General features: G+C 37.8%; 1 protein-coding gene and 2 long non-coding RNA genes across 3 annotated transcripts in view; 2 read left to right on the top strand and 1 right to left on the bottom strand.

Moving 5' to 3' along the window:
* Positions 1–22,196, top strand: part of LOC123868360 (low-density lipoprotein receptor-related protein 2) — a 305,413-nt gene that overhangs the window by 203,835 nt on the left and 79,382 nt on the right. The window lies entirely within an intron of this gene.
* Positions 1,088–15,846, bottom strand: LOC123868362. The gene is made up of 3 exons (XR_006796634.1): positions 15,792–15,846; positions 13,159–13,165; positions 1,088–1,098 (listed from the first exon to the last, which is right to left on the bottom strand). It is a non-coding gene; the product is annotated as an uncharacterized LOC123868362 (long non-coding RNA).
* On the top strand, positions 3,944–21,687 carry LOC123868361. Its single transcript, XR_006796633.1, has 3 exons — positions 3,944–3,954; positions 7,352–7,354; positions 21,598–21,687. It is a non-coding gene; the product is annotated as an uncharacterized LOC123868361 (long non-coding RNA).

Below are 22,196 nucleotides of genomic sequence, written 5' to 3'. Positions count from 1 at the left end.
TTTACAAGTGGTTTTGAATCGTCAAAATAATCTACCGCTGGTTCGGAATGCCGTTCCTACCGAGAAGAACCAGCAAGAAACTCGGCGGTTGCTCTTTTCAAGTATTCAATTTACAATAATATGCCATACAATTACATTACAAGGTGTCAGATAATATCCGGCACATGCCGGCAACCTGAGGCTATGACTTAATGACCCATGTATGGATGTACCAACACAAAAATCACTCAACCTTCCTGTACGAAGCCAATTCGCACTTGACTGATTTTTGAATTGATCCCTTACCTATTACGGTTTAAGAGATAGGTACAGCCCGCTGACAGACAGACGGACGGGCTCGGAGACTTGTTAATAGGATCCGTTGGCACCACAGGTTGGCACCTTTCGTGTACGGCACACTAACGAAGTAGCAATTTACGTTTGTCTGTGTATTCGCTTAAATCGAAGGGAGAACTAGTCGCGGGCCACTGCTAGTGTGTATGTGGATAGCGCTCGTGCGATCTCATAAACCTCATAAAAATGCTAATAAGCCCTCCACAAACGAACGCTAATTAATGCCTGCGCACACTTTTCCAACGTTGTTTTATAAGTGTGCAAAGAATATACATAATACATAGTCGCTTCATTTCGTCTAAAACTTTTTGCTCAAGGTTTTATATGTGGGTGAAACTCTCCGTGTCTTCATCCGTGTGGATTTAGAATTTTTTTTAAATAGCACGGGGAATCTTTGATTTCCGGGATAAAAATTATTCTGTCTGTCTTCTGGATGCATACCAAATAGATGATGGCCACGATTTAAGAATGGGGACTCTATCCCGGGATTTTACGGCACGTAAGTAGCCTATAATATGTCCTTCCCTGGGATCTCTTTCGTAAGAAACTGTTAAAATTATTTTGCTATAATCCGCCAACAGAAAAAATCTGCATGGTCAAACATGCAGTTACAAGCTAAGCACCGCTTACCTCCCCAACCAAGCAATAAAGCCAAGCTCCCAAGCAAGCACTGCCACCACCACTCACACACAGTTAAAATAATTTTAACTGTTTCTTGCTAAACATGAACTTCCACAAAGTAACGCCTGATTCTATCCAATATCTCTTTAGTATTAAGTAGTATTAACAGTCAGATGAATAGGTACACTTTCGCATTGTTCCAAATATAGAGTAAAATAAAAGTAAATAACTTTATAATTTATAAATTGGCTCTGATCACGTCCGCGTCATCATACCCCATTGCTGGCTCACTACAGAGCACGGGTCTCCTCTCAGATTGAGAAGGAATTTGGCCATAGTATATCACGCTGACCAAGTACGGATTGGCAGACTTAACACACATTTGAGAACATTTCCTCACGAGCTTTTTGGGTTTTATGTGTCGCTTTCATCCCAAATAAAGAAATATTTACTTATTTTACCTTCGCACGTTTTTCTTATCCGTAAGAAATAAGAATAGAACTATGTTTTCCCTTTTAAAAGGTTTAGGACGTAAGGACGAGAGATTATCGACTCGACAAACATGTTTTGTCGAGTCGATAATCTCATGATCCTGTCATTCCACGTTACAACAAGTTTGCAAATAAATATCTTTAAAGAGATACCTACTTACTATGAAAATTATACGTTCCAGGGCTGCTTAGGGTTCCCGAAGGGTGCACACCGAACCCTATTAATAAGGCTCCGGTGTCGTCAGCCTGTCCGTTCGTCCGTCTGTCTGTCTGTCTGTCAGCGGGCTGTATCTCGTGAACCGTAATAGGTAAACGGTTGAGATTTTCATAGAATGTACATGTCTATTGCCGCTATAACGACAAATATTTAATAAAAATTTCAAAATGGCTGCCTTGAAAATTAAAAAAATTCAATGTAAAAGCATGAAGATTAAAATTAAAGTCAAAATAAACTTGGCTCGTATTTCGTAAGTCGTTCCCCTTGTGTTACAACTAACTGACAACGTTAGTAAACCCCATAGAACTACGATTTTTCGATACTACATTTATGGTAAACCCATATTAATTAAAAGAGCACGACGTTTGGGTATTTCAATCGCAATCCAAAAGGTTAATCCCAAACATCTAATTACATTATGCAGATTGGTGCGTGTCGACCCGCTGAATGTGAGGTCTCATGTATCTACCCCCTTTCGATGGGTCTGATAATATAGAGTTGGACCATTTCATGGGCAGCATTTGAAAAATCGTATGAAAAGCCGTTTCACATAATACAACACTTGCTACTTTAGCCTGTGAAAAAACTTGGATCAAAATCTCACAAAGTTTGAAAAATCTTGAATGAAAAATTACCCGAGCTAAATCGCCAAAAAGTGTGCAAGCGAAAACACTTGCATCGCTACGTGTTAGAAAGAGAAAAAAATCTTGCACTAACGAAGCAAACGATTGGAGCAGCGAAAATGGAAAAATCACTTACCGTGTAAAAATCACTTGTGACATCGCACTATACAAAAAAAAATTTTACCAAATGAAAATGATTTAAAAGGAGCCATCTCTAGTCTGTGTAACCCATTCGGATGCCTTCAATAAATACCTCGATAACTTTTACATTTCCAAAACCTTATTGATTTTGGCCTAAAGGTTTTCACAGTGGGTAGCGAATCTTATATTTCAAAAGTCTCGGGTTCGAAGTAGACATTTTAAATCTATTATTATTGTTTGATAAATATTGCTATTGAAGTCGCATCGCTTTTTAACCCCCGACCCAAAAAGAGGGGTGTTATAAGTTTGACGTGTGTATCTATGTATCTGTGTGTCTGTGTATCTGTGTCTCTGTGTATCTGTGTATCTGTGTATCTGTCTGTGGCATCGTAGCGCCTAAACGAATGAACCGATTTTAATTTAGTTTTTTTTTGTTTGAAAGGTGGCTTGATCGAGAGTGTTCTTAGCTATAATCTAAAAAAATTGGTTCAGCCGTTTAAGAGTTATCAGCTCTTTTCTAGTTTTCTTGTACAAAAGAAGGTTAGATAACCGTTAGGTTCATAATATTATTATGTCAATAGACAAATGTCAAGCTGTCAAGATGGACGTTGCCTAAATACATAATTATTTATTTGAAAATGATGTTTTGGAAAACTCAGATACTTTGGATCGTCGGGGGTGTTATAAATTTTTAATTTACACTTGTTTTTATTTTTGTAAATAAATTGTTTCAAGTAGGTAAGTACAATGTCAAAAATTCACTAAGCTGAAATAAGAGTTGCTGCGGCGTACCGAACACAGCAAAAACAAAAACAAACGAACAGAGCACTTGCCGGCTTTACTTAGATTTTATTCCCGCAACAGACTTCAAATTGTGTTCCAGACGTAAAGACGCTTGGTAAGTAGGTACCGACTGCAAAAAAAAAATCAATCTGGCCTCTTAAAGTTTATCTCCCGTCTACAGGGTGCAAGATATCTTTGTACTAAGTAATTAGTGATGTCCGCAACGTCGTCCACGTAGATTTCAGTTTTTTTGAAATCTGTAGGATCTCCTTGTTTTCCTAACTAGCTGATTCCCGCGACTTCATTCGCGTGGATATAGGTTTTTAAAACCCCGTGGGAACTCTTTGATTTTCCGGGATAAAAAGCAGGTTATCTATCTCCATTCCAAATTTTAGCTTAATTCGTTTAGTAGTTTTTGCGTGAAAGAGTAACAAACATACACACAAACTTTCGCCTTTATAATATTAGTGTGATGATGTGATATGGATGGATTAATTACGACTAGGCGTTCTGATTTCTGAGTAGCTCTTTAACCCTTGCCCAAACTTAATAAGCAAAGTTCAACTTTTTTTGCTATCACTGCCATTTTGTTCGAAATACGTTACAGTCGCAGGTAGCGTCAGAGGCGAAATACGAAACTTTCGTCTTTGCATCCATATTGCAATCATAAAATAAATACGACTTGAAAACGCGAACGCCCGCGGAACCATTCGTGGCTTCTACACGCTCAATTGTAAGCACTAAAGTGAACTTATGCTGATCGCACACAAGAAGAGAGCCGCAAGAGAGAGGAGACCGTGGGAGACCTAGATTTGGTCGCACATGACCTATAATGTTAAAGGATAGATTAATGTATTAGTTTAAGGCTCTTTGTGATCAAATAAAAAAGTTTTCTTTCTTTCAAGAGACGTTAAGTTGTGTAACCACTACATGTTTTTATTTATTTTTATTTATATAAGACTAGTTAGGCCCCGCGAGTTCGTTCACGTTTAGGTTCCTAAAACCTCTCTTTGACTTTTATTTTCCGGGATAGTAAGTAGGTATGTCTTTAACTATACCCCAACTATCCCAAAAAGAACATCGATCCTTTGCTCTGTTGCGACTTGATTCAACGGCAAATCAATTACAAACACAAACAAACACACTTTTGTTCAATTTTAAATTTTCAATTCAATTGCACACCAAAGTTCAATTTAATCATCACGTATTATTTTTAACCCCCGACCCAAAAAGAGGGGTGTTATAAGTTTGACGTGTGTATCTGCGTATCTGTCTGTGGCATCGTAGCTCCTAAACTAATGAATCGATTTTAATTTAGTTTTTTTTTTGTTTGAAAGGTGGTTTGATCGAGAGTGTTCTTTGCTATAATCCAAGAAAATCAGTTCAGCCGTTTGAAAGTTATCAGCTATTTTCTAGTTACTGTAACCTTCACTTGTCGGGGGTGTTATGAATTTTTAACTTACACTTGCCTTACTATGTATTTTATTTGTTTCAGGTAAATTCAGCACACTTTAACTCGGCATGATCGAGATGGTTAGAAGAAAATCGTAAGCTACTACAAATAAATGAAAACTATGCTAGAAAAATCAAGGATTCTTTTAACTATATTTGCTTGCGTTTGACTGCACACCAATTAAAAGATGATGAAGGCCTGCCCAGAAGGCGCCTATTCAATTTTCTTTTTAACCGACTTCAAAAAAGGAAATTCTCAATTCGTAGGAATATTTTTATTTAAATCTTAAATAGTATAAGAAAACGCGATTGCTTCTGAAAATTTACATGTTTAGCCAAGGAATTTATGTCAAAGCTATAAAATTCGCCTATTTCATATCGTACCATATATGTTACATACTATATCTATACAAACAAACGTCGGATAGCTTGATGGCAACACTTGTTACTCTACGACAAATGGCTAGAACGAGGCGACTCTGGGGCGGCAATTTGGACGCCTGATATTATATCACCAGCAGATGGAACGGATAGGAATAAAACCGTCATTAGGAGCTAGAAGTTTAGGTCATAAACTTGCAGCTTTTAAAAAAAATTCAGATACAAGTTAGCCCTTGACTGCAATCTCACCTGGTGGTAAGTGATGATGCAGTCTAAGATAGAGTCGGGCTCGGAATCTGGAAGGGGTATGGCAGTTTTAATTATACCCATATTCCTTTGTTTTCTACACGGCATCGTGCCGGAACGCTAAATCGCTTGGCGGCATGGCCTTGCCAGTGGGGTGGTAACTAGCCACGGCCGAAGGCTCCCACCAGATCGAACCCGGAACCTCCCACTAATAAGATCACAGGGTTTACCACTGCGCCAGGAAGGTCAAAAAAGATTGCGGAGGAAAGGTCTAAAGAGTCCTAAGTCCAGTCGTGGACGTCTATGTGTTGATATTAATGACAATGAATGATGAACTGATACCAAGTGGCTACAAGTACCTTTAGTTTCAGTAATTGGCATCTGACGCGGGATTATCTCTCATGTAAATTGTAAACGGATACCAAATTCGCAAACGAGTCGATTTCATTAAACCCCTAGTTGATCGATGAATATGCAGAGCCTCTTGAAAACTCTGATTGTATACATGCATAGCAATGAAGGGATTTATACCGACCTCCGTAAGAAGCTGTTAATTCATTGAATAAAACATTTCTCTGAAAATTCTGTCATCAGCGTCATTCTGAACGTTATGAATAATTAATTATATTATTGTTTCAACCATCATCTTAGGGCTTTGAAACGAATTTAGAGTAAACACATATCACTATCATAATAATGATATGCATTGATTAAGCAACTTTGACTCAAATCTGTAAGTGGATGGGTGACCGACTTTAGGGTTCTACTTTGACCTTTACTCAGAAACATCTGTTAAGTCGCATGCGTAACGATCTGGGATCCCATTTCATCGTTATTTAAGGGTAAACGCAGGGGTATTTTAGCCTATGGGCAATAGAGTTATACAGGTCCCCCTCTCAGAATAAGAAGGGCTTAGGCCATTGTCTACCAAGCTTGCTAAGTGTGAATTTTCACTCACGTTTTAGTACATTATGGAGAACTCTCAGGCATGCAGGTTTCCTCACGATGTTTTCCTTCATCGTGAAAGCAAGCGAGGAAGTTTTAACCACTAGGCTATCACAGCTGTAGAAGTATCCAGTGAAAAATTAAATTTTTCAATTTAATATGGTGTTTACAGCTGCATCGTTATTGTGTTTTCAGGTCGAACCGGGCGCACGAAGCCTCGGTATCCGAAGCAATTCTTTAAAAAGATACGCTTCAAAGGTACGTCGTAGAGGGCTTAGATTGCGTGATTTACCCCTTGTGTTGAGTGTTTTATTGTTTTCCAACTACCCTACTATTTACTTCTTACTCTATTCTCTTTGTGTTCTGAGTATGTTAAGGGTACATTTGATGTAGATAATGTGTAGTGAACTAAGCCATTGATAGTAATTTCTTACAGAAGTAATAATGACTTAAATTGCTTAAAATCAATCTTCTTTCCAGTAAGAAAAATGTTACACTTCTTATTATAATTTTTTGGGCGAGTAATTTTATTTATTTTTCCTTACCTAAATAGCTAACTCTGAATATCTTTCTTTCTTGGGGAAGACCATTATCACTTGCGCAAAAATTGAGCCAGCCTCTCACCAGCTGAGGGGTAAAACAGGACCGCGGTGAAATAAAGACAAAAAGTCAGTGGGCGCCGAGCCTAAGTTTTTCGTACTAACTCGTTTCCATGGATAGAGTACTCTATAACAGTTTGTGATTGGTTAGTCACTCAAAATGCTTAACGTCCACTGACTTTTTGTCTTTGTCGATGCATTAACTCAGTTGTGTGAATAGAGTATAGCTTGAAACGGTGCTTAACGAGCGAATAGACAGACGTGTTCACGTCAAAAGTATTTAATTTTCCTAAATCCAGATACAAACAGCATTTTCGCCTGTTTCCTCATTATAAAATCAGCTTCAACTTTGTAAAGCTTCGCTGTTTTGTTAATGAAATTGAAACTTGTTTAAGTTTAATGAGAACATTCCGGCCGAGTCGCGAGTCAGCCAATTAATTGGGCCCTCCTCCTCCCAATATCAATCAGCCCTCTCGATGCCTCTCGAGGGTCGATGGCTGTGTCAATATGTGCCTATAGAGGGTTATGGCTGGAGGGCGGTCATACAATATACCTTTGTGTTAATTTATTTGACAAGATATTGAACCTGGCAGGGGTATCGCAGTTTTCATTAAACCCTACCCTTTGGTTTCTACACGGCATCGTATCAGAACGCTAAATCGCTTGGCAGTACGGCATTACGAGTAGGGTGGTAACTAGCCACGGCCGAAGCCTTCCACCAGACCAAAATCATATGATTCAGTTTCAAAGTTACATGTCTCAAAAATTTACATACAAATGTAAACTTTAAAACTAGTCATTTTTACGGACAAGATGAAAATGTATAAGAAGCATTTCTTATAAGAAGAATTCCTTATATGAAGTCTTATTGCCCAATGTTAAAGGAACACTTTTATAATAATTTTCACGCCTGCAGAAAAAAATATGACCAATAACATTTCTCACGGAGAAATAAATCAAAACACAATGGAATGCCTAAACAGGGCGCCATTATCGGCCGGTCCTCACGAATATTCCTACACCGCTATGTTTTATGCTAATGAAGTGGCTCTTCATTTCTCACTGCATACCTATCTACCCGAATCTAAAATGCTATCAAATTTTTGAAAATTATGCTTTTCCAAGTAAATTTTCCACAATTTCAAGACAGAACTAACTTGCTAACTTCATATACAATTTAAATGTGTTGCAGTTGAATAGAAGCACTACTTTACTTTGACGTATTCCATGACATACCTCCAAGGAAATACAAGCTTAATTCGCTATGATCAGACAAATCTATATGGTGCAAAGTCTTGCTCCGATATTACACCGCCCGCCCTCCCACTGCTAAACATGCAAGAAAAGCTAGCCACCAAGCAAGCAATACGCGCCACCACCACGCAGCACCACATGTCTTGTATGGTTGGATGTAGATTTATCTGTTTCAGCGGTTTATAGCACATTACGCTTCTGGTTCGTTGTGTAACCTTACAGACAACTTCCAAATCCTCCTATACTACTAAAGAAGCAGGAAAAACAAGCAATATACACTATCAACACACACCACCATACAAATCTACACACACTCGACGTTACAGGATGTACGTTTTACTCTGCCACTGTAGACATAGATGCCTTACCCTAAGTATAGTTAAGATGTATGGGAGGTGATTTAAATACTTTTTATAGGACATTTCCGGGCCCTCTCCAGTTGGGGCTGATCGACTGAACGACAGAATGAATGGTTTGTTCGCGAATCATGGGCCATTATCAATTTTACATGGCCATTCCATCGACGCGCACACAATACACAATTGCAAAGTCATATCACACGCTGCAAGTTAAGGTCACAGTCCTTATTCTGGAACCATTTATTTAGGTCATTGGAGTCAATCATTTGAGCGCGAAATCGTTTAGTCGTTGAGACGGCGGATTTCGCTTGGGTGATGTTTGGATTGTACCCGTACGGGTTGGGAGTCATTAATTATACTTCACCAAAGCAAATACGGGGTTAACGAGGAGCGGGTAGGGTTACCTCATATATTTGAATATTTACCCTAAAACTTACTGTTGATTGATACTTACGTATAAATTTCGAATAATAACAAAGCCTATAAAGATCACCGTTAGCACATAATAAGATCCATAATGCGCGTCGATGGAATGGCCATGTAAAATTGATAATGGCCCGTGATTCGCGAACAAACCATTCATTCTGTCGTTCAGTCGATCAGCCCCAACTCGAGAGGGCCGGGAATGTCCCATAAAAAGTATTTAAATCACCTCCCATACATCTTAACTACACTTAGGGTAAGACATAGAATACACAGGTAGGTATTTTTAACCCCCGACCCAAAAAGAGGGGTGTTATAAGTTTGACGTGTGTATCTGTGTATCTGTGTCTGTGTATCTGTGTATCTGTGTATCTGTGTATCTGTGTATCTGTCTGTGGCATCGTAGCGCCTAAACGAATGAACTGATTTTAATTTAGTTTTTTTTGTTTGAAAGGTGGCTTGATCGAGAATGTTCTTAGCTATAATCTAAAAAAATTGGTTCAGCCGTTTAAGAGTTATCAGCTCTTTTCTAGTTTTCTTGTAGAAAAGAAGGTTAGATAACCGTTAGGTTCATAATATTATGTCAATAGACAAATGTCAAGCTGTCAAGATGGACGTTGCCTAAATACATAATTATTTATTTGAAAATGATGTTTTGGAAAACTCAGATACTTTGGATCGTCGGGGGTGTTATAAATTTTTAATTTACACTTGTTATAATTAAAATTAGTAAAACACTTGTTACACGACTGCGCAAAAAGAGTGTAATGTTTGTAGGGTTTGTATGTGTATTATGTGAGTTTCTTTACTCTACCATATCTTCAAAATGCATAATAGATTTCGATGTATGGGGTATCGCTAAAATCTTTATGATCATCCTGAGCAACACTGGCTATAAATTTTTGGAAAAAAAATCAATATTGAATTTCCAAACGTGATTTTTTGCGCTGTAAAAATTATAGATCAACGACCATAAACCATTCAAATTTTGATCAATTAATAATTTCATGGATCGAAAATACTTCATAAGTGTAGCTGTCTAAAAGTTGTGTTGACATTGGTAAGAAATGAGGATCTAAAACAAATCTCTCTTTTCCATACATCCGCTGAGAACCGACATTTGGAGATCCTAAGAAGGAATTTAAAGATTACACAGAATGTGTGTACTAAGCCTAAGAATGAACTGTGAGTGGCAGCCGGTGAAATATACCCGAATCTCCTTCCTTATTATAATGCAAAGCGCTCTATGAAATATTTAATATATATTATTTTCGGTTAACTACGGATTGTGCATGTCTGTCTATAACAAGTGCAATTTAAAAATTTATAACACCCCCGACAAGTGAAGGTTACAGTAACTAGAAAAGAGCTGATAACTTTCAAACGGCTGAACCGATTTTCTTGAATAACCTATACCTAAGAACACTCTCGATCAAACCGCCTTTCAAACAAAAATGCTAAATTAAAATCGGTTCATTAGTTTAGGAGCTACGATGCCACAGACAGATACACAGATACACACGTCAAACTTACAACACCCCTCTTTTTGGGTCGGGGGGTTAGTGAAATGTATATTTTGTATATAGAATAGGGACAGGGCATGATGTGTGCTTTATATTTCCCGTGGGAGATATTGTGTATCTCAACAAGTGTAAATTAAGAATTTATAACACCCCCGAGAAGTGAAGGTTACAGTAACTAGAAAAGAGCTGATAACTTTCAAACGGCTGAACCGATTTTCTTGGATTATAGCTAAGAACACTCTCGATCAAGCCACCTTTCAAACAAAAAAAACTAAATTCAAATCGGTTCATTAGTTTAGGCGCTACGGTGCCACAGACAGATACACAGATACACAGACACACAGATACACAGATACACACGTCAAACTTATAACACCCCTCTTTTTGGGTCGGGGGTTAAAAAATAATTTGCGAGAAAGATGAAAAAGAGCGTGTTAACTTTGTAAATAGGTTCCAAATGAATTTTCACTTTTTGTTCTGGAATCGCATTCACAGACGAAGTCGCGGGCAAAAACTAGTCCATTATAAGAAGCTCTCAATAATAGATAGGTATTTTAAAATAAAACGTTATTATTAATCTAAGATCCGCTTGAATAAATTATTCTCAAGCAAATCCAGTGGCATTACAATAAATTATTGATATTATTGTAACATTTGCTAATCTGATTGCGTCATTTACACGTGGTTTTGTTTTTATTAAATTGCACAATATTATTTTAAAGTTTAGAGTGTTTTTCCGCTAACCAAAAAAAATATATTTTCACGCAAAGTAGCTAAGAACAATTTCAAACATAATAACTGTAATGTTCTAATGAGCTCGGGCGTTAATAATGAGTGTAAATAATTAATAATAATAATAATTTTATACAAGAAAAGGATAGCTATTCTCGGTTTTTTTTAATTTCTCAGAATTCTTTCGTATTACATAACATATTAAAAACAGGGAGAGCCTATTCTTAAAAATTCAAGTTTCTAGAGACTAGATCCAGCAAGTTTGGCTAGATTAGGACGTTTCAGTTAGTCAACTGACTAACTGCATATCAATCGGTTCATATTATCTTCTACATTTTTCCTGTAGGTATGTAAAGGAGAAACTCCTCCTTTTATGTACCTACAGAAAAAAACATACAAGATAATATGAACCGCAAAAATTCAATCAGGTTCGAGCGTAAGTCGTTATTTTCGAATCTTGTCATCGAGTTAACTTTTCCCTTCGAGTAAAGTAAACACATGTCCCGCTCACACTAATCAACCCCACATAACTCTATCTCACCATTGTCTGCCCCGTGCCTGCAACTCGGTAACGAAATTTAAAAACAATCCCCACGAGTTTTGAGACAATTTATTTTGTTATCCATTAAGACAGACTGAAGAAAAACGTAGATGGAGCACTCGTGAGCAAAGGCGTTCGTAAAAGTGAAGCCAGTTATGCGATAGCTTAACGTAAGTTAACAAGCTTAGTACAGAAGCCTTAGGTTTCCAAAAAAGTAAAATGCATATAATCGTCACCAAGTACTTATAACATAATTCTCATAGTTTTAAACTGGCTTTTGATGCGCTGTTTAGTTCTCACAGAACTTAAAAATATGTGATGAAGTTTTTAGCTCTACTAGAAAAAAAATCAATCTTCGTCAAATATAACCAAGTAGGAATAAGTTTTCATTGTCAGCCATTAAAATTTTGTCACTATAGACCCAAATGGTGCAGCAATAAGACGGCTTCTGCTTATACTAATCTAGGTATACAGTTATTATAAAGAGGAAAGATTTATGTGTTTCTTATAACTAAACGATAAACTCTGAAACTACTGAACCGATTTGAATAAACTTTCAACCATTAGAAAGCTAATTTATCCAAAAGAAATACAGGCTATAAATTTCTTCGTTCGCGGTACATATTATGTACCGCAGACTAAGTCGCGGAAAGAGCTAACAGCTAAAAGTAATTTTTGGTAGGGCGTTGTCTGTCTATCTTTCTGCTGTAGTCTGTGTCGACTATATTGTTCCACGATGCTCTAGCCGGCGGACATATTGCTTTATATTTGGCGGTTCATTTGTTAGAAATTGGAAAATAATGTTATTTTCTCAATTTTCCATTACTGGACATTTTTTGCGAATTTAAACAGTTATAATAGAAAATGTTGTCTGTTTGTGTTTTTTTTAACCCCCGACTCAAAAAGAGGGGTGTTATAAGTTTGACGTGTGTATCTGTGTATCTGTGTGTCTGTGTATCTGTGTATCTGTCTGTGGTTCAAATCTAATTATTATTAACTCCCGACCCAAAAAGAGCGGTGTTATAAGTTTGACGTGTGTATCTGTGTTTCTGTCTTTGGCATCGTAGCGCCTAAACAAATGAAACGATTTTAATTTATTTTTTTTTTTGTTTCAAAGGTGGCTTGATCGACAGTGTTCTTAGCTATAATCCAAAAAAATTGGTTCAACCGTTTAAAAGTTATCAGCTCTTTTCTAGTTTTCTTGTAGAAAAGAAGGTTAGATAACCGTTAGGTTCATAATATTATGTCAATTGTCAATCAACAACAATTCATAATATTATGTCAAGCTGTCAAGATGGACGTTGCCTAGATACATAATTATTTATTTGAAAATGATGTTTTGGAAAACTCAGATACTTTGGATCGTAGGCGCGGAATAGTCCAAGAAAATCGGTTCAGCCGTTTGAAAGTTATCAGGTCTTTTCTAGTTACTGTAACCTTCACTTGTCGGGGGTGTTATAAATTTTTAATTTACACTTGTTCCTTTACTTGTACTATAAGACTTACCTACCTGCCATATTCCATAATTCTAGGTCAACGGGAAGTACCCTATGGGTTTCTTGGCAGACACGATAGACAGACAGACAACAAAGTGATCCTATAAAGGTTCCGTTTTTCCTTTTGAGGCACGGTACCCTAAAAATCAAATGGAGCATAATATCGGTTTATCGGTCTGCGTTCTGCGCACTAACACCACTTTATATTCATAAAACAACGACACCGCAGTGTTGCAATCCTATTTGTGCCTGGAATTATTTTCTCCTCTCCTCTAGGCTTTTTCCACTACATTTTCATCTATTTCTACGGTAATAAGAAGCTATCTTGGCTGCCTTACTCGTCTCGTGGCTCGCTTATTTCGAATCACGAGAGTAGAGACAGTTTAGAGGCAAAAACCGGCCAAGCACGAATCGGTTTTGCACACCAAGGATTCCGTACCGCGCAAAAAATAATACTTTTTAATTATTTTTTGTGGTGTAGTCACGGTTTTTGGATTTTTCCCTTTACTTGATTCTAGGTCAACGGGAAGTACCCTAATAGTTTTTGATTCCCTTGACGGGTCTTGCCAGATAGGATAAATAGACAGACAGACAACGAAGTGATCCTATAATTAGGATTCGTCTCGAAAACATAGGTAGATAGATACAGTTAAGCAATTTTGATAACATTATTTTCAGCTCAAATCTTTGTTATATTCTGTACGTAAGACAGAGCGTTGCACTTTACGGATGAAATGCATAAAGTCGGATGTAGGATTGAGAAGATATTCCGGCGGCTCACAGCTGACACGGAAACACTTTTGTCTCTAACGAATTCCAACATAGCTACATTTAATACAATTCTAAACATAAAATCCTTATTATATTCTGTACGTAAGATGTAGATTGCATTTATCGGTTGAGATATATAAAGTCGGATTGGGAATTGGGATTACCAAATTCCAACAATAGCTACATTAAAAAATACATACAAATTAAACATTTAAATAAAATTTCCTTACAGTAGGTACTTCTTTTCCATCAAATACGCTGGCCATGTGTGGATTGGCAGACTTAGGACGTATGGAGAACTCTCACTAATGCAGGTTTCCTCGCCATATTTTCCTTCGCCTTTAAAGCAAGTGATACTCAAACTTTTAATCAGACAGACAGACAGAACCAAAAAAATACGAGAATTCATAATATGATTATGGCAGAAAGTAAAACAATGCGTATTTTTAACCCCCGACCCAAAAAGAGGGGTGTTATAAGTTTGACGTGTGTATCTGTGTATCTGTGTGTCTGTGTATAGGTGTATCTGTGTATCTGTGTATCTGTCTGTGGCATCGTAGCGCCTAAACGAATGAACCGATTTTAATTTAGTTTTTTTTGTTTGAAAGGTGGCTTGATCGAGAGTGTTCTTAGCTATAATCTAAAAAAATTGGTTCAGCCGTTTAAGAGTTATCAGCTCTTTTCTAGTTTTCTTGTAGAAAAAAGGTTAGATAACCGATAGGTTCATAATATTATGTCAATAGACAAATGTCAAGCTGTCAAGATGGACGTTGCCTAAATACATAATTATTTATTTGAAAATGATGTTTTGGAAAACTCAAATACTTTGGATCGTCGGGGGTGTTATAAATTTTTAATTTACACTTGTATATTACTTTGTTTTAAAATAATACTTATATTTTTATGTTTAGAAAACGTTTTACGTAAAAAGTAATTTTGGAAGAGAGAATTCCAAAACAATATTAAAATGTACATACAAAGGAAATAATTTAATATCTCATCGAGGTAAGTAATAAGTAATTTTAGAATTGAGAATTCCAAAATGTTAATATGAAATTCATTAACTTCAAAGGAAGTAATTTAATATGTATTATTTAATATTGCCTACAATCAGTACCAAAATGTAAGGAGCTTGCCCCACCACCGACGGAGAAGCTATGACTATTTTCCTCGTTAAAGAAACGTACAATCGATGTATGGTTCCGAGTCAATAAAAGAGATAAATATATTAATAGTTGATCGATTTGCACGAGAACTCTCTCGGCACTAGCTTATCGCAGCGGCAAGAGTTATCAAAGAAAAACTCGCTCAGCGACGCTCTCTTGGCGGGCAAAACATTCGCGCAGTTTGTGCAGGTATCTCAGCCACCTATCCGAGCAACCGGGTGGCGCGAGTTATCGCGTGTCTCATCACTCGCACAGTCGCTGATAAAAATAGAAATAGGAAGATATTTTTATTGAAATAAGTAAACTTATAAAAGTCCTTTTGAATCGTCGAAGAATCTACCATAATTTCTAGTTCAACTGATTTCTCGCTAATCGTCTGTGGTGGGACAGAGACTTACTTCCCGATAGCAATATTATGTGGAGATGACAGTTCGTAATGGAGTCTTTGCGTAAGGGAACCTACAATTACCTCACAATACAAAGAGTAGTACAACATGCCATTGTTTATTTTAATTTCAGTGAATAAAGTGGGAGAAAATAATGCTTTAAGTAAAATGATATTGCAGAAGAGTCAAGGAAACCTGATCTTGTAGGCGAAATTAATTTACACAGAGGCGAAGCAAACGCAGACAGAACTTTGTATTTACTTACTTATTCCACATACTTAGGTATGCGTGGTAATTAGAACTTTAACATACTAGATAATATCCATGACTTAGACCGCGTGGGTTTAGGTTTTTGAAAATCCCGCGGATATTTGAATTTCCGGGATAAAAAGTAACCTATGTCCATTTCCAAGATACAAGCTGTCTCTGTACCTACCAAATTTTATCAAAATAGTTAAACGAATGGGGTGTGAAAAGGTAACAGACAAACAGACACACTTGCGCATTTATATATAAGTAAATAGGTATATGACATGTAATTGTATACGCAAACTAGTCAAATGCGAGTCGGAATCGCTCACGAACTGTTCCGTACCATCCTACAAGATTATGTTTCGACAGACACTGAAATTTTGATTATTACAGCGGCAATAGAAATACACACAGTGATGAAAATTTCTACTCTCTACCTATAACGGTTGATCAGATTCCGCTGACAGACAGACAGATAGACGGACGGACAGTGGAGGCTTAGTGATAGGATCCCGTTTGGTTATATAACCCTAAAAACCAAGTATGTAACTATATACTTACTTTACTTTTACTTGCAGTAATTTTATCAGAAGAATAAGCAGCCGATTTAGAGAGATACATTAAAAAGGCCGGGACAGTGGACTGGGACCTAATGAATGGTTTTATTGCAAAGGCATTACTTTCACTTAACCCCCGTTTCCGTAACGAATGGCCTTAGATAAGCATCGTTACGAACGACCGCGCGATCTAATTACCTACCGTTTCGCGCTTAAAGGCTTTATAAAAATTTGCCAAGTGCGAGTCGGACTTGCACATGAAGGATTCCGTACCGTCGTAACAAGAAATAACATTTTTAATTTATTTAAGTTTCATGGGGGCCATTTTGAAATTTCTATTATTTGTTGTTATAGCAGCAGTAGAAATACACATTCTGTGAAAATTTCAACTCTACCAGACGGTTCCTAACCTATTACGGTTCACCAGATGAACCGTAATAGATAGAGAACCCTAGAAACACATACCTACTATTGGCCCTTTGAGGTCATGTAACTTTTAAGACCCGTGAGAAACAGCTCATATAGCCTAGAGGTTAAGACGTCCGTCTCCTATTCTGGAGTGTATGGGTTCGATCTCGGGCTCTCTTAACTTTTCGGAATTATGTGCGTTTTAAGCATTTAAATTATATAACTTGCTTTAGCGGTGAAAGAATACATTGTGAGGAACCTGCATGCCTGAGAATTCTCCATAATGTTATCAAAGGTGTGTGAAGTCTGCTAATCCCGCACATGGCGAAAGATGACCTAAACCCCTCATTCTGAGAGGAGACCTGTGCTCAGTAGTGACCGGGCGATGGAATTGATCATGATGTTTATTGTAATCGATACTCATGCAGCGTACAAAATCTAATAAGTAACAAAATCCAGTTTTTAAAATGTTCTTTCTAGCGAGTAAAATGCACTTGAATTTTTGTTTTCCCCGACTAGACGTCCGGTGTCAGTGAGAGCCGGCCACCCCGGGGAAATATCCCCCGTCCGGGGCAATGCCTCATCTCTTAAGTGCATCGCGCACAGATCTCATCTTACGAGTACTGCAGCTGACTTCGCGAAATTAATCTACGGAAATAAATTACATGTTCTTTCTCATTCTTTGAAATTAATTATTTTGTTCGAAAAATTTGAAATGATGCCGGCGACTATTTTTCTTAAATTCAGATACAAGTTAGCCTAAGTTAAGTTAAGTGGTTCCTATGTGATTTTCCGGGATAAAAAGTAGTTTATGCCCCCTTCGTACAGATCTATGTAAATTGCATCCCGTGTACGGATACAGACTACTTTTAAACCGAATAAGCGAAAAGAGTTCCCTTGGGATTTAAAAAAGTAAGTACATAGTTATTGTCCACTAGATGATACTACGACTTCGTCCGCGTGGATTTAGGGTTTTTAAAAACCCCGTGGGATCTCTTTGGTTTTCCGAGACAAAACATAGTAACGGATGGGCGTTGCAAAGCTTACAGACAGACTGACAAACTTTTCACATTTAAGTATAGTATCGATGTGGTGGGGTTTTAATCTTTTGGATTTCAGTCAGCCTTTGAGCTATTGGGTCTAAGTACCACGGTAATTTTTGTTTTTGAAACAAATGTCCGCCACCCCCGGGAAATATATCCGGGGCAGTGCCTCATTTCTTAATGCATCGCGCTTCCGTACCACCCACATCTCATCTTACGAGTGTTGAAGTGCGCAGTTCGCGAAATTAATTTACGCTGCAGTTATACAAATGGACAAAACTAATTAGAAACTACCATTTCTTCTTTTATTTTATTTGGTTTTAAGATAACTTCAATTACTCAGTTAAAAGAAATAATTCTTTGTATAATAATTCCACCAAAAATATTTAATGTCGGTTGCCAAGACTCACAAGTTCATAATGCTTTCAATGTTAAAGAGCCAAGTCCCTAGCTGAGCTTTGATTTGTGCTGTCCTTGGGAACGGTCCCAAGTCCAAAGTATTTTGTTAGATTTGAAAGATTGTTAGAATTGAAGGATAAATAGATATAGTGGTGAAAATAATTAATTACTTACATAAACTTAAAACTAAAGATATGAGGGTTCTAAATGCGCCCAAGTGTTTCATTCATTCAGCATTAAGCTCGCATGAAGGCGAGTGGCTCGCAAGCGACGACAGCTCGCATTCCGCCGGGCTGGGTTCCATGTTCCATGCACGCACATTGTCAACAGTAGGTATAACCACTCTCACATTGTCAACAGTAGTACAACAGTATTACCACAGCTCTGGGTACAAATGCGCCTATAAACATTCAGCATTATATGCTCGCATGAAGGCGAGTGCATGGCTTAATGGCTCGCGAACGACGCCTCGCATTCCGCCGGGTTAGGTTTCATGCACGGAACACTTTTATATGCACTTAACATTATACTTACGTACATATTCCATGTCTTATTACATTTAAGAGAAATATTCTCTACCGTATCCTTTTCAAATCTAATTATTATTAAAACCCGACCCAAAAAGAGCGGTGTTATAAGTTTGACGTGTGTATCTGTGTTTCTGTCTGTGGCATCGTAGCGCCTAAACGAATGAACCTATTTGAATTTAGTTTTTTTGTTTGAAAGGTGGCTTGATCGAGAGTGTTCTTAGATGGTTCTTAGCTATAATCCAAGAAAATCGGTTCAACCCTTTGAAATTTATCAGCTCTTTTCTAGTTTCTGTAACCTTCACTTGTCGGGGGCGTCATAAATTTTTAATTTAGGCTTGTATTTATTGAGAACACACTGCTAAAACTACCTAACCTCTTGTACAATGTAAAGTGTAGAGACAAAGGCACAGTTTTAATTTAGAACTAGACGATGCCCGCTACTATGAAAATATTTAAAATTATTTAATTATTTCACATTTTGAAAATCATATGATATGTTACATATTTTCTACTCTTTAATTAATAATTATAGACCTACTTGTATATTCAAAGTTCTAATTGCTTTATAATCCAACTAGCTGATGCCCGCGACTTCGTTCGCGTGGATGTAGGTTTTTAAAATCCCGTGGGAACTCTTTAATTTTCCGGGATAAAAAGTAGCCTATGTGCCTATCCAGGGTATAAATCTATCTCCATTCTTAATTTCAGACCAATCCATTCAGTAGTTTTTGCGTGAAGGAGTAACAAACATACACACACACATACATACACATGTACACACATACACACAAATTTCCTTTATAATATTAGTGTGATGTGGTGAGAGATACCTATTTAGTTGCTACATACAATGATAGAACATTATTTTGCACGTTTTTCTAAAACCATTGCACCGCTAGTAGCGGTTTTTAATAATACTACAAAGGAAATTGAAAATTACAATAACACGGTACACCAAACAAATCATAAAGCGCTGTCCACGAGCACAACATAAAGCTCGTTATCCCGTAACAAGCCCGACTTCTTTGCGAGCCATCCTCCTCCCATTTGATTCCATTGTTGCTATACAACTTTAGCCTTTATCGTCCCTTGTTTACGGCCACATTACGCAGAGGAGCCGGGGTAATGTGGAGTAAAAGCCATTGCTTAAACATTTTATTATCCTTTCCTTGAACGAAATTAAATGGCTATTTAATTTGTAATAGTTTTTCTTCTACCGGAGAGAAAAATACTTAGTAGTTAACTTTTAAACCCGTGATAAGGATCAAGGGCTTAAAGTATAGTAGATATAATGTAGTATTTATTATATTTAAAAAATTCAAGCGTACAGAGGAATATACGAAGAATTTGTGGGATGTATGAGTGAATTAAGTACTGATACTGATGATTTTACTTTTTCTCATATTAGCTTAATGATTATTATCTGCCTCCAAAATTCTTCATAAGATCTCCACCGAATGAGTACAAACCGATGGTACTTACTACTTACCATAGAATAATATTAAATAGAACTTTTAAAGATTTCAAAATGAATTCACTTCTAGTGGGAATATCTGAACGGACTGAAAACTGTATGCTGCAAGTATTTTATGCAAATAACTGGTAGCAACTCAATAAACACAGGACGAAGGTGCCTGAGAGTTAATGGCACGTACAGCTCGCCTCGCACTAATATTGCAGATATGCAAATACGCGATGAGCGAGCGTTTGTGTGGAATTGCATTATTTGCACTCCTACTTGCTTCGTTAAATGTTGCAAATTGCATTGCAACATTAAAAAAATTTAAATATCACTTGCTAAAAACATCGTGAGGAAACCTGCATGTCTGAGAGTCCTCCATAATACTCTCGAAGGTGTGTAAAGTCTGTCATTTCGCACTTGACCAGCGTAGTGGACCATGGTCTAACTCTAAACCCTTGTTATTTTGAGAGGAGACCGGTGCTCAGTAGTGAGCCGATAATGGGTTGATGATGGTGCAATTGATTAATGTATTTATTGCGTTTTAGATATTATATTTCTCGTGGAATTAGTTTATACATTTTTATTTGAAGTTTTTATTGGTAAATGTAGTAGTTCACTCTCAAACAAGTAATAAGTTATAGAAAACTGTGACGTCCGTGAAAAGCGATCGAATCCGCGAATTCTAGATCCGCGCGTTTTAAGTGGTTTCAATCGCTGGACCACCAAGGCTCTTATCTAATCACTTAAGGAGTTTCGGCCCAAAGAATCCAAAGAAATCTGTCGTCCGTCGTAATTTTGGCAATAAAGCAGTCTTTTATGATGGCAGTCGTGAAATTTTACTAGCGTATTGTTTTCCGTTTAGGCGGGGCGGCTATCCGGCTAACTTGCCGGGTTTATGAGCTATGGCTGGGCTGTTAACCGGCTAATGTTATTAGTTCTGATCCATGGTGGCAACTAACAAGTTACAGCTTACTACGTAGGGTTGGGTATCCAAAATCGGTTCTTTGCGACAGATATTATACATGGACTAGCTTTTGCTCGCGACTTCGTCCGCGCGGACTGTGCGAATTTCAAACCCCTTAGGGATTAGATTTTCAAAAAGTCTCTCTTAGACGATGTCTAAGTCATAATAACTGTCTATCTGCATGCCAAACGCCCGATCCGTCCAGTAGTTTGAGCTGTGCGTAGATATCAGTAATTAGAATAATAGTAGTTAAATTACGGTTTGTACAAAGGGCAAGCTCAAAAATATTTAATTCATAAGTTAAGAACTAAGATAAAACGAAAACTCGATTAAATTGTTATCCAATGTTAGTTAAACTAAGCTAAGTGGAAGAGTTTGCAACTCTATCGCCCGCAGTTTACAAACTGAACATCGAAAGGATTTTAGTGAACTAACCGGGAAGCGTGCCCGAGATATTTTCGATGAGAGCTATTTATTCTATTGGGCTACTTATCCAAAGGGGGGTAAGGGGGTGCACTAACATCTTAGCACCCCAATTGTCAACCTCACCTGCACGTGGTGCCCCCTGCGAATCAGTAAACGAGGCAATGACGACCGAAAAAATGGCGGGATATCCATTCCAAATTGCTGGGCTCTAAAATAGCACAGACCAGAGACGGGCAGCAGCGTCACTGGTGCGAAGCAGCCTACAGCCCTGCGCTGACCAACCCGCCTGCCCAGCGTGGTCAGTATGGGCACTACTTCCAATGAGCAGCGCTAACAGACAAAGGCCCCCAGTTCCCGGCAGCCCTGCTATTCCCGACTACGGTAGCGGTCGCGGTCACGGCAGGGCAGGGGGTGCTAAGAATCACCGGGCTACGGATGGCTACCATACCAAACGATTCTATTTGGCAACATATAACACCAGGACACTGAGATCGGAAGACTAAGGTCTTCAATCAGTGCGTCCTACCTGTGATGACGTATGGAGCAGAAACGTGGACACTGACAGTTGGCCTCGTCCACAAACTAAAGGTCGCTCAGCGCGCTATGGAGCGAGCTATGTTGGGTATTACTCTCAGGGATAAAATCCGGAACGAGGAAATTCGCAGAAGAACA

The sequence above is a fragment of the Maniola jurtina genome, chromosome 9 (genome assembly GCF_905333055.1).
Source record: "Maniola jurtina chromosome 9, ilManJurt1.1, whole genome shotgun sequence".
Lineage (NCBI taxonomy): Eukaryota > Metazoa > Arthropoda > Insecta > Lepidoptera > Nymphalidae > Maniola > Maniola jurtina.
This window is presented reverse-complemented; position numbering and strand designations above follow the sequence as displayed.